A 13,890-nucleotide genomic window follows, 5' to 3' on the forward strand; every position below is an offset into this window, starting at 1 on the left:
GCAGCCAGACACCAGGGCAGTTAGAAGAGCACAGGAGGACGCGGTACGCATCAGAGAAGCTTTGAAAACTAGTTTCATGACTGGCCAGGCTACGGTGTGAAAGTTCTCTTTGTTTCTCCTTGATGAAACCCCCCGCCCCTTGGTTCACTCTACTTCCCTGTAAGCTAACCACCCTCCCATCCTCCCTTCGATCACCGCTTGCAGAGGCAATAAAGTCATTGTTGCTTCACATTCATGCATTCTTTATTCATTCATCACACAAATAGGGGGATGACTACCAAGGTAGCCCAGGAGGGGTGGTGGAGGAGGGAAGGAAAATGCCACACAGCACTTTAAAAGTTTACAACTTTAAAATTTATTGAATGACAGCCTTCTTTTTTTTGGGCAATCCTCTGTGGCGGAGTGGCTGGTTGGCCGGTGGCCCCCCCACCGCGTTCTTGGGCGTCTGGGTGTGGAGGCTATGGAACTTGGGGAGGAGGGCGGTTGGTTACACAGGGGCTGTAGTGGCAGTCTGTGCTCCAGCTGCCTTTGCTGCAGCTCAACCATACACTGGAGCATACTGGTTTGATCCTCCAGCAACCTCAGCATTGAATCCTCCCTCCTCTCATCACGCTGCCGCCACATTTGAGCTTCAGCCCTGTCTTCAGCCCGCCACTTACTCTCTTCAGCCCGCCACTTACTCTCTTCAGCCCGCCACCTCTCCTCCCGGTCATTTTGTGCTTTCCTGCACTCTGACATTATTTGCCTCCACGCATTCATCTGTGCTCTGTCAGTGTGGGAGGACAGCATGAGCTCAGAGAACATTTCATCACGAGTGCGTTTTTTTTTCTTTCTAATCTTCACTAGCCTCTGGGAAGGAGAAGATCCTGTGAACATTGAAACACATGCAGCTGGTGGAGAAAAAAAAAGGGACAGCGGTATTTAAAAAGACACATTTTATAAAACAGTGGCTACACTCTTTCAGGGTAAACCTTGCTGTTAACATTACATACATAGCACATGTGCTTTTGTTACAAGGTCGCATTTTGCCTCCCCCCACTGTGTGGCTACCCCCTCAACCCTCCCCCCTCCCCGTGGCTAACAGCGGGGAACATTTCTGTTCAGTCACAGGCAAACAGCCCAGCAGGAACGGGGTCCTCTGAGTGTCCCCTGAAGAAAAGCACCCTATTTCAACCAGGTGACCATGAATGATATCTCACTCTCCTGAGGATAACACAGAGAGATAAAGAACGGATGTTGTTTGAACGCCAGCAAACATACACTGCAATGCTTTGTTGTACAATGATTCCCGAGTACGTGTTACTGGCCTGGAGTGGTAAAGTGTCCTACCATGAAGGACGCAATAAGGCTGCCCTCCCCAGAAACCTTTTGCAAAGGCTTTGGGAGTACATCAAGGAGAGCCGCGAATGCCAGGGCAAAGTAATCCTTTCACATGCTTGCTTTTAAACCATGTATAGTATTTTAAAAGGTACACTCACCGGAGGTCCCTTCTCCACCTGCCGGGTCCAGGAGGCAGCCTTGGGTGGGTTCGGGGTGTACCGGCTCCAGGTCCAGGGTGAGAAACAGTTCCTGGCTGTCAGGAAGACTGGTTTCTCTGCTTGCTTGCTGTGAGCTATCTACAACCTCATCATCATCATCATCTTCTTCATCCCCAAAACCTGCTTCCGTGTTGCCTCCATCTCCATTGAAGGAGTCAAACAACACGGCTGGGGTAGTGGTGGCTGAACCCCCTAAAATGGCATGCAGCTCATCATAGAAGCAGCATGTTTGGGGCTCTGACCCGGAGCGGCCGTTCGCCTCTCTGGTTTTCTGGTAGGCTTGCCTCAGCTCCTTAAGTTTCACGCGGCACTGCTTCGGGTCCGTGTTATGGCCTCTGTCCTTCATGCCCTGGGAGATTTTGACAAAGGTTTTGGCATTTCGAAAACTGGAATGGAGTTCTGATAGCATGGATTCCTCTCCCCATACAGCGATCAGATCCCGTAACTCCCGTTCAGTCCATGCTGGAGCTCTTTTGCGATTCTGGGACTCCATCATGGTCACCTCTGCTGATGAGCTCTGCATGGTCACCTGCAGCTTGCCATGCTGGCCAAACAGGAAATGAGATTCAAAAGTTCACGGTTCTTTTCCTGTCTACCTGGCCAGTGCATCTGAGTTGAGAGTGCTGTCCAGAGCGGTCACAATGGAGCGCTCTGGGATAGCTCCCGGAGGCCAATACTGTCGAATTGTGTCCACAGTACCCCAAATTTGACCCTGCAAGGCCGATTTAAGCGCTAATCCACTTGTTAGGGCTGGAGTAAGGAAATCGATTTTAAGAGCCCTTTAAGTCAAAATAAAGGGCTTGATCGTGTGGACGGGTGCAGGTTTACATTGATTTAATGCTGCTAAATTCTACCTAAAGTCCTAGTGTAGACCAGGGCTTAGTAACTGCTAGTTTATATTCCCCTTATTCTGTAATCCAGTGGATCAGAGAGAAGTTTATTTTCCTCCCCACGTTTTAACAAATCTGTGAGAAAGTTATATTAAGCTTTCATTTTCTTAGGACTTTTAGATTTAATTTTTCTGTTGCATTATCAGAATGTCTTTGTTTTTAAATGTTTGCAACCCGTGTGCTGAGACACAGATGCAAGCTCCTGTCTTTGTTTTGGGTCCATAGATTTTATTAAAATAATACAGCACTGCCTGGAGCTGTGGCTTTCTCTACATTTTAAAAACAGATAAGACTAATCAGGCTAGCCAGTGATCCATCCGCTATAGTCTGCCTTAGCAATGCTCTAGGGTCACCCCTTCAGTTTGCTTGGTTTTTCACACAGACTTCTTTCCTAACTTTTGAAACACTGTTAAAGTTTTAAGAAATGGTGAGATTGCATTGAAAGACACTTTGTGAAAGTTATAACAAGTATTTTATTCTGTTTACTGATTGTAAAAGATAAAAACCATAGTTTTGTGGCTGCATGAAGCTCACAAATAGCCTATCTGAAGAACACCCCACCCCCTCGGCTTTTCCCCCTTTATCTGTCGGTGTGATGATTTCATCTAAAATGCTATTTGAGTCCTCAGCCCCTATCACTTGCTAACCATGCAGTGTTTCATTATATAAAGGTTTTTTAACATTTAACATGAACATACAGCGTTGACTGAGATGTAACATAATATGACCTTTTTAAAGGATATTCTGTATGCAGTGAGGCCTATTCGAAGCATTATGGTTTTTTTGCTTTTTTTTTTTTAAAGTTTAACATGAAAAAGCAGTATTTACCGAGCTGTAACAAAACAAGGCCACTCTTAGGGATATTTTGTAGAAGTTTAGTGAACTAAAAAGACTTAAGATACTAGCCTATAGTGTTTTTAGTATAGCCTAACGCTAGCCTGTAGCTCACGAAAGCTTATGCTCAAATAAATTGGTTAGTCTCTAAGGTGGCACAAGTCCTCCTTTTCTTTTTGCGAACACAGACTAACACGGCTGCTCCTCTGAAACTAGCCTATAGTGTTTTTAAAGTACCAAACCAGCAATTGGGTAAGAATATGAAAACTGGCAATTGCTTTTTAAATGCTTTTTAACTTAATTGTTTTTAATTGATTTTTAAAGTTTGGATTTATACAAAAAACACAAGAAAACATTAGTGTATGTAAAAAAAGTTAGGTGGTTTTTTTTTTACCAGAGATGAGTCTGCCCCACCAACACAGACACCTTCCCACTCCCCCTCCCCTCCCACCCCCTTTCTTCTTTTCTAATGCTTTTTTAAAATCGAAACCGAGGACAAACAAATTTTAAAAAAAGCCACAGAGATCAGGCCGTGGGGGTAAGGAAGCTGTGCTGAGTTTTAGGGGGAATGCTGATAACTCTTTTCGTGAAACAGTTTTGCAGGCAGCCATTCTGTGTTAGTTGTTATACTTTAGCACAGGCAAGCATTTGTCATTTGGAAGCACTTTCCCACTTTATGAGGTTTTATCTCCCCCATCCTACGGCCTATCAGAAATATTTACAAAAACAAACTTAAAGATACTTTGTAGCAGGGCCTGCAAAGCAACAATTACAATTTTGTTGATCATTAACTTGTCTAAGCCTCTAGAGAATATTTTTTTGTTTTGTTTTTGTAAAACACTTTTATGCAAACTGTAACCCTAGATGCTGTACAGCATTAAATAATATGAACCAGTAGACGAGAGACCTGAGACACTGTTGAAATCAGAGGGGTCATGACTAAGTCCTAACGCAGAGGGCCTGCGGGGAGGGGGGGTATGAAAAGGTCCAGCCGAAGCGGAAGATGGTATGAACCCAGAGGGGTTCTGGAGCTGCTTTGCAATGGTCCAGATGCCCAACAGCCTATATCCCTCATGCACAAGCGCCAGGGCTGGGTGGGCCTTTGTTAGAGGAACAGGCTGCTCATATACTGTTGAGAAACTGTAACCTAACTGCACGTATGCTACGGGGGCAACCTAGGGCACTATGGACAAACCCCACACCCCTTGAACTCCATAAAAACACACTTCACACAGTTATTTTCAACTGACATTTTATTTTACAACACACCCTGTTTTGTTCCCAAAACACACGCTAACTGTTAGTGTTTTGTCTTAGCAAGATTTTGTAATTCGCTGAACGAAGAAGTTGTTCAACATTTCGCATTAAACATTTATCTCTCGGTTTGATGATTTCATCCAAAATGCTAGTTGGGTCCTCGGCTTCTGTCTCTTTGACCATCAGCTCTGCCCCGAGCACTAAATGTTCCTGGGCTAAACAGAGGCACTGCAGCGCGTATCCCAGCGTGATGATGATATTTAACACACTCTGCAGACAGTGGCGGGGTTATGAACTCGCACAGGCTTAATACCAAATTTCTCCCTTAACTTTAGATAGTACAGGCCTATAGAATAAGCATTCCCCTCGGTTTCGGCAGTCCGTTGAGCATCTGGTTTTGGGTCTGGGCAAAAACAGATCGGGCCCAATCCGCTCGGCCCTTTGGAGCTGTTGGGGTCCAGAACCTCCAAGTCCTCAGAAGAACCATCGTTCAGCTGCTGAAAATTTACAGTATGAAATATGTGTAAGACATTTTTGTCCTTTTTAATAACATGCTTTTAAAACCTTTTACACCGTGTATCAAGAGACCCCTTCCACATGCAGCTTTTAAAAACAACAAACAACAACAAATGCAATATGTCTCTGTGCAGGCTTGATCGAAAAGGCTCCAGCCAACCGAGCCCCGGTGACCGGGTCCCTGCTGAACCATCCCTTGAACGTTCTTACATACAACGTACCCGTGCTTCATCTCCGTACAGCCCTTTGTTTGATTCATTTGGGTTCTCCTGGCTGGGGTCTGGAGTCTCAAACAAATCTTGGCCCAGCGATCTGGCCTCGTGTTTCTCCATCGCATCGTTCTTGCGGGTACAGGTATCATTAGCGATCCCTGTTTCCCCGCTCCCATGACCCGTCTCAAACACTCTTCAGGGCCCATAGTAGCAACCGTATAACAACTCTTCATGAGAGGCTTGACTGCCGGTGTTAGCCAGGGCCTTCTAGGTGCAGCCATCTTTAATCATCAGATCCGTTTAAATAGAAGCTCCTCTTTATCTTATCTTATCTCTGATCCACTGGTTCAAAAAGGCTGTTTTCGCTTACAGGGGCTTTGCTGCAAAAGCACGCTTCAAATTGTCCTGACTAAAAATGACTAATGTTAGTCTAAAACATAGGGGAAAACTGTTTTATCACTATAAATTACTTCCATAAACAGGATGATTTGATTGGGGATTGGTCCTGCTTTGAGCAGGGGGTTGGACTAGATGACCTCCTGAGGTCCCTTCCAACCCTGATATTCTATGATTCTATGATTCTCTGTGTTTGTAACCCTGGGATGTTTCTGCGTTCTCACTTTTTATTGAAATGCATATGCAAAAGTGCTAAATGAAGGAATGTGTATTCAGATAGGCTTGTCTTTTAAAGTGTTTATTCCTTTACAAAACTTAATATAACTTTCACTGGTATTTGTTAAAAAGCAGGGAAAGAAACAAACTTCTTCTCTCTGATCCACTGGTTTACAGAATAAGGAAAATATAAACTGGCTGTTACTAAGGACCTGTGGTTTTAAACCTGAGGTGTTTCTGCATGCTCTATTTTATTGAAACACACCTGTAAAAAATGTTAAATAAAGGGATGTGTCTTCAGATAGGTTTGTCTTTTAAAGTGTTTATTCCTTTCCAAAACTTAATAGAACTTTCACTTGTATTTGTTAAAAAGTGGGGGAAGAAGCAGCCTTCTTCTCTCTGATCCACTGACTCACAGACGCTGTTTTTGCTAACAGGGGCTTTGCTGAAAAAGCACATGTCACAGAGTGTGGAGGAGACAGGGCCCTGCACCCCCCACTTCCTGCAATTCACCATGACTCTCAGACAGCCAGTCAAACAGAAGGTTTATTAGATGACAGGAACACAGTCCAAAACAGTACAGAAAACAGGACCCCTCAGTCAAGTCCATCTTGGGGGGCAGGGAGCCCAGACCACGGTTCTGGGCCTCCCTCTGTTTCCCCAGTCAGCTCCAAACTGAAATCCCCTCCAGCAGTCTCACCTAGCTACCCTCTCGACTCCTCCTCCAGACTTTGTCCAGTTTCCCGGGAAGAAGGTGTCACCTGGTCCCAACCCCGTCCTGGGCTCAGGTTACATGCTCACGTATCATCCCTCAAGTGAAGTCACACCCTGATAGCCCACCACTATCCAGCACCAATGCAGACAGTCCCAGTAAAACTCCCACGCAGCATTACCAGGTCAATACTCCCCACTCCGTCACAGCACGCTGCTTCAAATTGTCCTTAGTAAAAAATGACCAATGTTAGTCTAAAACATAGGGGGAAAACTTTTTTATCACTATAAATTACTTTATAAACAGGTTCTCTGTTTTTTTAACCCTGAGGTGTTTCTGCATTCTCATTTTTTATTAAACATATGCAAAAGTGCTAAATAAAGGGCGGTTTCTTCATATAGGCTTGTCTTTTCAAGTGATTATTCCTTTACAAAACTTAATAGAACTTTCACTTGTATTTGTTAAAAGGTGGGGGAAGAAGCAGCCTTCTTCTCTCTGATCCACTGACTCACAGATGCTGTTTTGCGAACAGGGACTTTGCTGCAGCTTCAAATTGTCCTCACTAAAAATGACCAATGTTAGTCTAAAACATCAGGGAAAACTTTTAAAAATTGTTTGTTTCTAAGGGCTTATGGTTTTAACCTTTATTAAAGCCCCTATGTAAAAGTGCTATGTGGCGGGAAAGATGCTTGGGGTCTGTTTTTTTAGCTAAGACTAAGGCAGTTAAAGAGGGTGGGGGAGGGAGTTGGCTCTTGTTTAAAAATCTTGGGAGTACAGGATTGGTTCGGGAAAATGTATTCTATGACACAGCTGTAGAGCAGCCTCTGATTGGTCAGATCCAAAGGTGGCGATAACTAGCCTGAGGGGTTGTGAACCCGGGAAGTTGCTTCTTTCCCCAGGAACAGTTGGAAGGGCAAGATCTCTCTCTCCGACTCAACCACATGCTGTCTATCTTTGCCCTTCTCCTGCCCTGTTCTCTCTTTTAACCTCTCTTTATATGTTTCTCTTTATTTAACTCTTTTTAAATGCTGTTTTCTTAACCTGTCCTTGTATTTAATAGTTGAAATACTTTTCTATTAACCTCCCTTTATACTTTTTACCATGTGCTTATTAAACAGTCTCTGCTTTAGTAAATTCCCTTTTTTGCCATGTGTTCTTTTTTAACCTATTTTTCAATATTATTTAATGTTTTTAAATGCTCTTTTCTTAACTTACCCTTATATTTAACATTTTAAATGTTTCTTTCTTAACCAACCTTTATATTTTTACTATGTGCTTACTCAACAGTGTCCTACATATGTTTCTCTTTTATTTAACTCTTTTTAAATGCTCTTTTCTTAACATACCCTTATATTTAATACACCTTTTACATTTATCTCAAAAAATTTTATTCTTTAATAACATGCCAAAGTAGTCCTTTAAAAACACCTCTCCTTACTAAATCTCACCAAAAATCTTTCTTTTCTTTAATAACTTGCCTCTATTCTTTCAAATTGACCCTTTAAACCTTACCAAAGCTTTCTTTTTTAATCTTTAAGCTCTCTCACTCTATTCTTTCAACCTTTTTCTCTAAACAATCAACCAAACGTATCAAAGCACAAGCACGCAACATTCCCCCTATCCAAACATAAAAAAAAATAATTTTTTTTCAAAATGGCCGACGGCGCCAAACCTCGACACCAACAGAAACGAGAACGGAGGGTGGGACATAAGCTCTAAATGGGGTGAGGAAACCTGTCAAAAATACATGGTGATGAATACTATAGAGGCGTAGACTACTGCTGTGACATGCAGGTCCCAGGACCTCAGAAAGCACCTTAATTTCCAAGCTAGACTATTTCGCAACCACCTGGTGATGCAGAGCCCTCTGCACTGGAGGCGGCCATGTGGGACTGGCGTTGCCGGGGGAGCCCCCAGGAGGAATCCTGGATGACTCAGCCAGAATTTCTTCTAGTGGCTTCCAGGGTGCATGTGGCCAAGGACTAGCTCCACCAGCCTCCGGCAGGGTCCGGTGTGCTCTCAGCTCACTTCCAGCTACCGCCCATGGACGTGCTAGCAAGGAGCAAGGACTGCATTCCCGGATGAGATTCTGGTCAGGCCCTGCTTCTGGAGCAGACGCTGGGGGAAGAACATTGTGCCCTCCACCTGTCACACCCTTGCAGGGCTGGCCGTGGTGTGGCCCTAAGCAAATAGTCATGCAGCCAGCAGCATGGTGAGAGAGAAGACATGGTAGTGTGGAGATGGACCTTAGCCAGACCTGCCATCCTGAATCCCCCAGGCTGTGGGGAACTTCGTACCCAGACCCAAACTCTGCAGCTCTGGCTCTTCTCTGATAGATGGATCGGAACCAGGGCTCTGGGGCCGCACTCCCTCTAGCTTTGAGGAAGGCAGGTCCAGAGTCTGTGGAACTCAGGCCCCAAGCCCCAGCACTCCCCCTTGTCTAACGCCCTGAAGCCTGGAGCCCTGACCCCCTCCACCCTGCAGCTGCAGCCCCAGTGCCCCTGTGGCTGAAGCCAGTACAGTACTGGCTTTTTTTGTTGTTGTTGCCTGATTGAGGACTTCCATTTTCACAGGGTGTCCGGTTGACCGGTCAGTCCGTAACTGGTGTTTGTATCTTTGAGGTTCTACTGTATTTAAATGATCGTTTATATTTCTTTCCATTTCATTTTTTACAGCAAACCCGAAGGTCAGCGGTAAGCGGCGGGGTGCGGAAGGTGCTGTGCCTAGGGGCGCGGAAGGTGTAAATCCAGCCCTGACCTGGCCTCTGCTGGAGCAGCTTTCGCCACAATGCTAGAAACACCAGCCTTGAGCCCTGCCCAGCCCATGGGAAAGTTTCCTCTGATTGGCTGCCTACCACACTGCCCGGCCTGCTGGGAAAGAGCAGCCAATCAGAGCTGCAGCACAGGCCAGATGAGCTCTCTCCTCCCCCCAACCCACAGGAGTCAAGGTGTTTGGGGAGGGGGAGCAGAGGGACACCTGGGGGAAGAGGCAGAGGTTGGGCTGCAGGGGGAAGAATTGATGTGGGGTTGGGGCACATGGCAGAGCTGGGGTGATGCACAAAATCACCTGCTGCAGAACTGAGGGGGCACAGAACTGATGGAGGGTGGCAGGGGACAGATAATTAATCAACTGGGATGCTTGGATTTAGGGAGAAGCTGAGAGCTCTCTGAACCAACTGGCAGGACACAAGGGTGGAGTTTATTCTCTCTCTCTTTATTGTTAATCCTTCACACGGCACGGAACCGTCAGAAAGGATCGAGTGGTTCAATAGCTTCCTCTGTAGCCATTTAATCCCGTCTTCATTGCCGTGGTCCTTCCATTCCCCGTCCGTTCCGCCATCTGTCATACTCCCTTGGTGTGTCAGGTGCAACGGATCTCTGATTTGGGGCCTCTACTAGTCAATTATACATTCTGATAATGAATTAAATAAATAATTACATTAAGAAAATAAATCAACATGTAATAATCAACAGATAATTTAATCAATTTTAAATGAACGCTATACATGAAATCCTGTTGCTGTTTGGGCCAGGCCTGGTGTCATTCTAGGTGGTGGTTCTGCAAAGCTTCCTGCGGTGACCCAGGAGCATGGTACCAATCTCAGGGCAGGCTGTTAGGGAGCCGGGCACAAACCCCAGACGGGCTGTGAGTTCTATACATAGATTTCACCAACCAATTCTCAAGTGTAAACGCCTCAGGCACCATAACAGCCTCAACGTGGAGTCACAGCCAGTCATAAGAACATAAGAACGGCCACACTAGGTCAGACCAAAGGTTCATCCAAACCCAGTATCCTGTCCTCTGACAGTGGCCAATGGCAGGTGCCCCAAAGAGAATGAACAGAACAGGGAATCACCAAGTGATCCATCCCCTGTCACCCATTCCCAGCTTCTGGCAAACAGAGGCTCGGGACACCATCCCTGCCCATCCTGGCTAATAGCCATTGATGGACCTCTCCTCCATGAATCTATCTAGCTCCCTTTTGAATCCCATTATAGTACTGACCTTCACAACACCCTCTGGCAAGGAGTTCCAGAGGTTGACAGTGTGTTGCATGAAAAAATACTTTCTTGTGTTTGTTTTAAACCTGCTGCCTATTAATTTCATTTGGTGGCCCCTAGTTCTTGTATTATGAGAAGGAGTAACTAACACTTCCTTATTTACATTCTCTATACCACTCATGATTTTATAGACCTCTATCATATCCCCCCTTAGTCGCCTCTTTTCCAAGCTGAAAAGTCCCAGTCTTATTAATCTCGCCTCATACGGAAGCCGTTCCAGACCCCTAATAATTTTTGGTTTCAGAGTAACAGCCGTGTTAGTCTGTATTCGAAAAAAGAAAAGGAGGACTTGTGGCACCTTAGAGACTAACCAATTTATTTGAGCATGAGCTTTCGTGAGCTACAGCTCACTTCATCGGATGCATCCGCTGGGAGGCTGGCTGCTCCCCGGGCTCTTGGCTCCCCACTCCCCACCAGGAGCACAGCAGAGAGCGAGGAGCCGGAAGCTCCATGCAGCCAGGCTCCCAGCGGGGAGCTGGGTGAGCACAGCTCAACTCGGAGCAGGCAGCGGAGAGCCAGGACCCAGGGGGTAGCCCCTCTTTCAGCATGGAGTGGGGAGCTGGGCAGGTGCAGCCCAGCTGGGACTGGGGAGCAGGGCTGGCCTTACCGTGAGGTGAACTGAGGTGGCTGCCTCAGATGCCAGACTGGGGGCTGGGGCGGGGGGGGGGCACCACGAGGACCCAGAGTGTAGAAAATTGTGTCTGCTGCTGGTGCATCTGTATTGTCTCTGCTCTGGATGCACAGAGAGGGGGGAGTGCTGGGCTGGAGGAAGGAGGGCACAAGAGACAGAACAGGCAGGCAGGAGACAAGGGGAGAGGGAATCACAGAAAGCAGCAGGAGCTGCAGGGAGACAGAGGAGGAGGAGCCTCTTATGTACCCCTCTAGCACCCCCAGGGCCTGGACTGATTAACCCCAGCTTCTCAGGGAGCTTCCTGTTTCCTGCTGCTTCCCGGAACTCACTTGAGGAGAACAGGCCGTCAGCTGAAGTAGTAGGAGCCAGTTAGGCCCTAAGACGCTGATCTCTTCCCTCACTCAGGCCCTGCTACCAGCCTGCTTATTTGTCCCCTTCAACTGAGTGTTGAGAGCCACTATCGCTGGCCTAGAACAGCAGCCGTGAGCGAAAGAAGAAAACGCCCCCCTGGGCAGCATTCAGAAAAAGAAAGGAAGCAAAGGAAGTTTTCTATCAAAGCAGGAAGGAGCTCTCCTGAGATACGTAGACACAAATGTTCACGGTGAGCCTTCCGGCCCCAGGGAGGATGGGAGTGGTGAGGAGATGCCTGATCTTCCAGTCAGTCAGAGTGCAGGTGACCTGGCAGCTGCTGCAGCATCCGTATCTCCATCTCCAATGGATGTAGCCATGCACAGTCCTGAAGAAAAGTGTAGATCAGAGAAGAGTGTGGTGGAGGTGCAAGAAACAGCTGCTGCTGAGTTTAGTTCGTTAAGTCTAGAGGATCCAGGACTGTGGACCCACTTGAGCAATAGCCTGAGGGACTTCCTTGTACTGCACGGGCCACAGCAAGTGAAAATCTTCACGTTCCCCAAAGACAATGAAAATAGAAGTTTCCTTCCAACACATTACTGGTGTGAAATCCCCAATGGTGACAAAGCGGAGAGGCCATGGCTTATGTGCTCAAAAACCCAGAATGCTGCATACTGTTTTTGTTGCAAACTCTTCCAGTCTAATGTTCCAGCCACACTGGGTTCTACAGGAACAAAGGACTGGAAAAATCTGGCTAGAAATCTGGCATGCCATGAGAAGGCAGCAAATCACCAGAGAGCATTCCATCGGTGGAAAGAGCTTGAGATGAGACTAAGGTTAAAGGCCACCATAGATGATCAGCATCAAGAGAAGATTGCATCAGAGTCTCTTTACTGGCAAAATGTTCTGAAAAGGCTCATTGCCATGGTGAGAATGCTTGCCACCCAAAACCTAGCACTGCGTGGCACTTCAGATCAGCTGTTTCCTAAAATTGTGGCGCTGATGGCTGACTTTGATGCTGTTCTCCAGGAGCGTCTAAGAAGAGTCACCACCCAAGTAGTGGTACACACACCAGTACCTTGGAAAAACAATTCAAAATGAGATCAGACAGTTACTGGCAACAAAAGTCAAACAGAAGATTGTGGCAGGTCTGAAGTCAGCAAGATATTATTCTGTTATTCTGGACTGCACACCTGACATCAGCCATACGGAACAAATGACTTTAATGGTGCGTTTTGTAACAACAACAGAACCTAGTGAAAATGTCCCTGCAATGGTGACTGTCAGAGAGCATTTTCTAGACTTTATTGACATTGATGATACTACAGGACCTGGTATGACAAATGTGCTTCTTAAAAAGCTGGAAGATACGGGAACTGCGATAGCTGACATGAGAGGTCAGGGCTACGATAATGGTGCCAACATGAGAGGAAAGAACAGAGGAGTGCAGACACGGATCTGAGAGTTAAACCCTCGAGCTTTTTTTGTCCCATGCAGTTCTCATTCATTGAACTTGGTGGTCAGTGATGCAGCATCAGCTTCTAGAGAACATCTGGGAACATCCTCCCTGACACTGAAACCACTGAGTGCCACAGGATGGGAAAGTGGAGTGGAGGCGATAAAGCCTATCAAACACCAAATTGGGAAGATAGATGATGCCACAGTTGCCATTATGGAGGACAATGCTTTGACAGGAACTGTTCGTGGGAGAACAGTGGCAGAGGGAAATGGAATCACCAGAAACATACCTAACTTCACATTTCTGTGTGGCTTAGTGTTGTGGCATGACGTACTGTTTGAAATAAATGTTGTAAGCAGGAGACTCCAAGGTGTTGACCTTGATATATCTGGAGCAATGGAACAAGTGGACAAAGCAAAGTCATACCTACAGTCTTACCGGTCAGATGAGGGATTTCAAAACGTTCTGAAGAGTGCACAGAAGTTGGCAGAGGAACTTCACACTGAAGCTATTTTCCCACCCATTCAAGAATACAAGAGTCACCACAGAAGAAGACATTTTGAATACGAGGCACGGGATAATCCCATAAGAGACCCCAAACAACAATTCAAAGTTGAATTCTTGAACCAGCTGCTAGATTGTGCAATACAGTCAGTTGAAGAACGTTTCATGCAGCTCATGGAACACAGCAGTATATTTGGGATGTTGTATGATATTCCAAAACTCCTCACGATACCTGAAGAAGACCTACACCAGCAATGCAGGGCACTAGAGACAGTGTTGACACATGATGACATGCGCAGTATTGATGGGAGTGATT

General features: G+C 46.1%; 2 long non-coding RNA genes across 2 annotated transcripts; one reads left to right on the top strand and one right to left on the bottom strand.

Moving 5' to 3' along the window:
* Nucleotides 1–2,361: 2,361 nt before the first annotated feature.
* On the top strand, nt 2,362–9,830 carry LOC122465434. The gene is made up of 3 exons (XR_006290292.1): nt 2,362–3,514; nt 4,855–6,231; nt 8,366–9,830. It is a non-coding gene; the product is annotated as an uncharacterized LOC122465434 (long non-coding RNA).
* Nucleotides 4,498–5,398, bottom strand: LOC122465433. Its single transcript, XR_006290291.1, has 2 exons — nt 5,257–5,398; nt 4,498–5,016 (listed from the first exon to the last, which is right to left on the bottom strand). It is a non-coding gene; the product is annotated as an uncharacterized LOC122465433 (long non-coding RNA).
* Nucleotides 9,831–13,890: the final 4,060 nt, after the last annotated feature.

Source organism: Chelonia mydas, chromosome 4 (assembly GCF_015237465.2).
Source record: "Chelonia mydas isolate rCheMyd1 chromosome 4, rCheMyd1.pri.v2, whole genome shotgun sequence".
Classification (NCBI taxonomy): Eukaryota; Metazoa; Chordata; order Testudines; family Cheloniidae; genus Chelonia; species Chelonia mydas.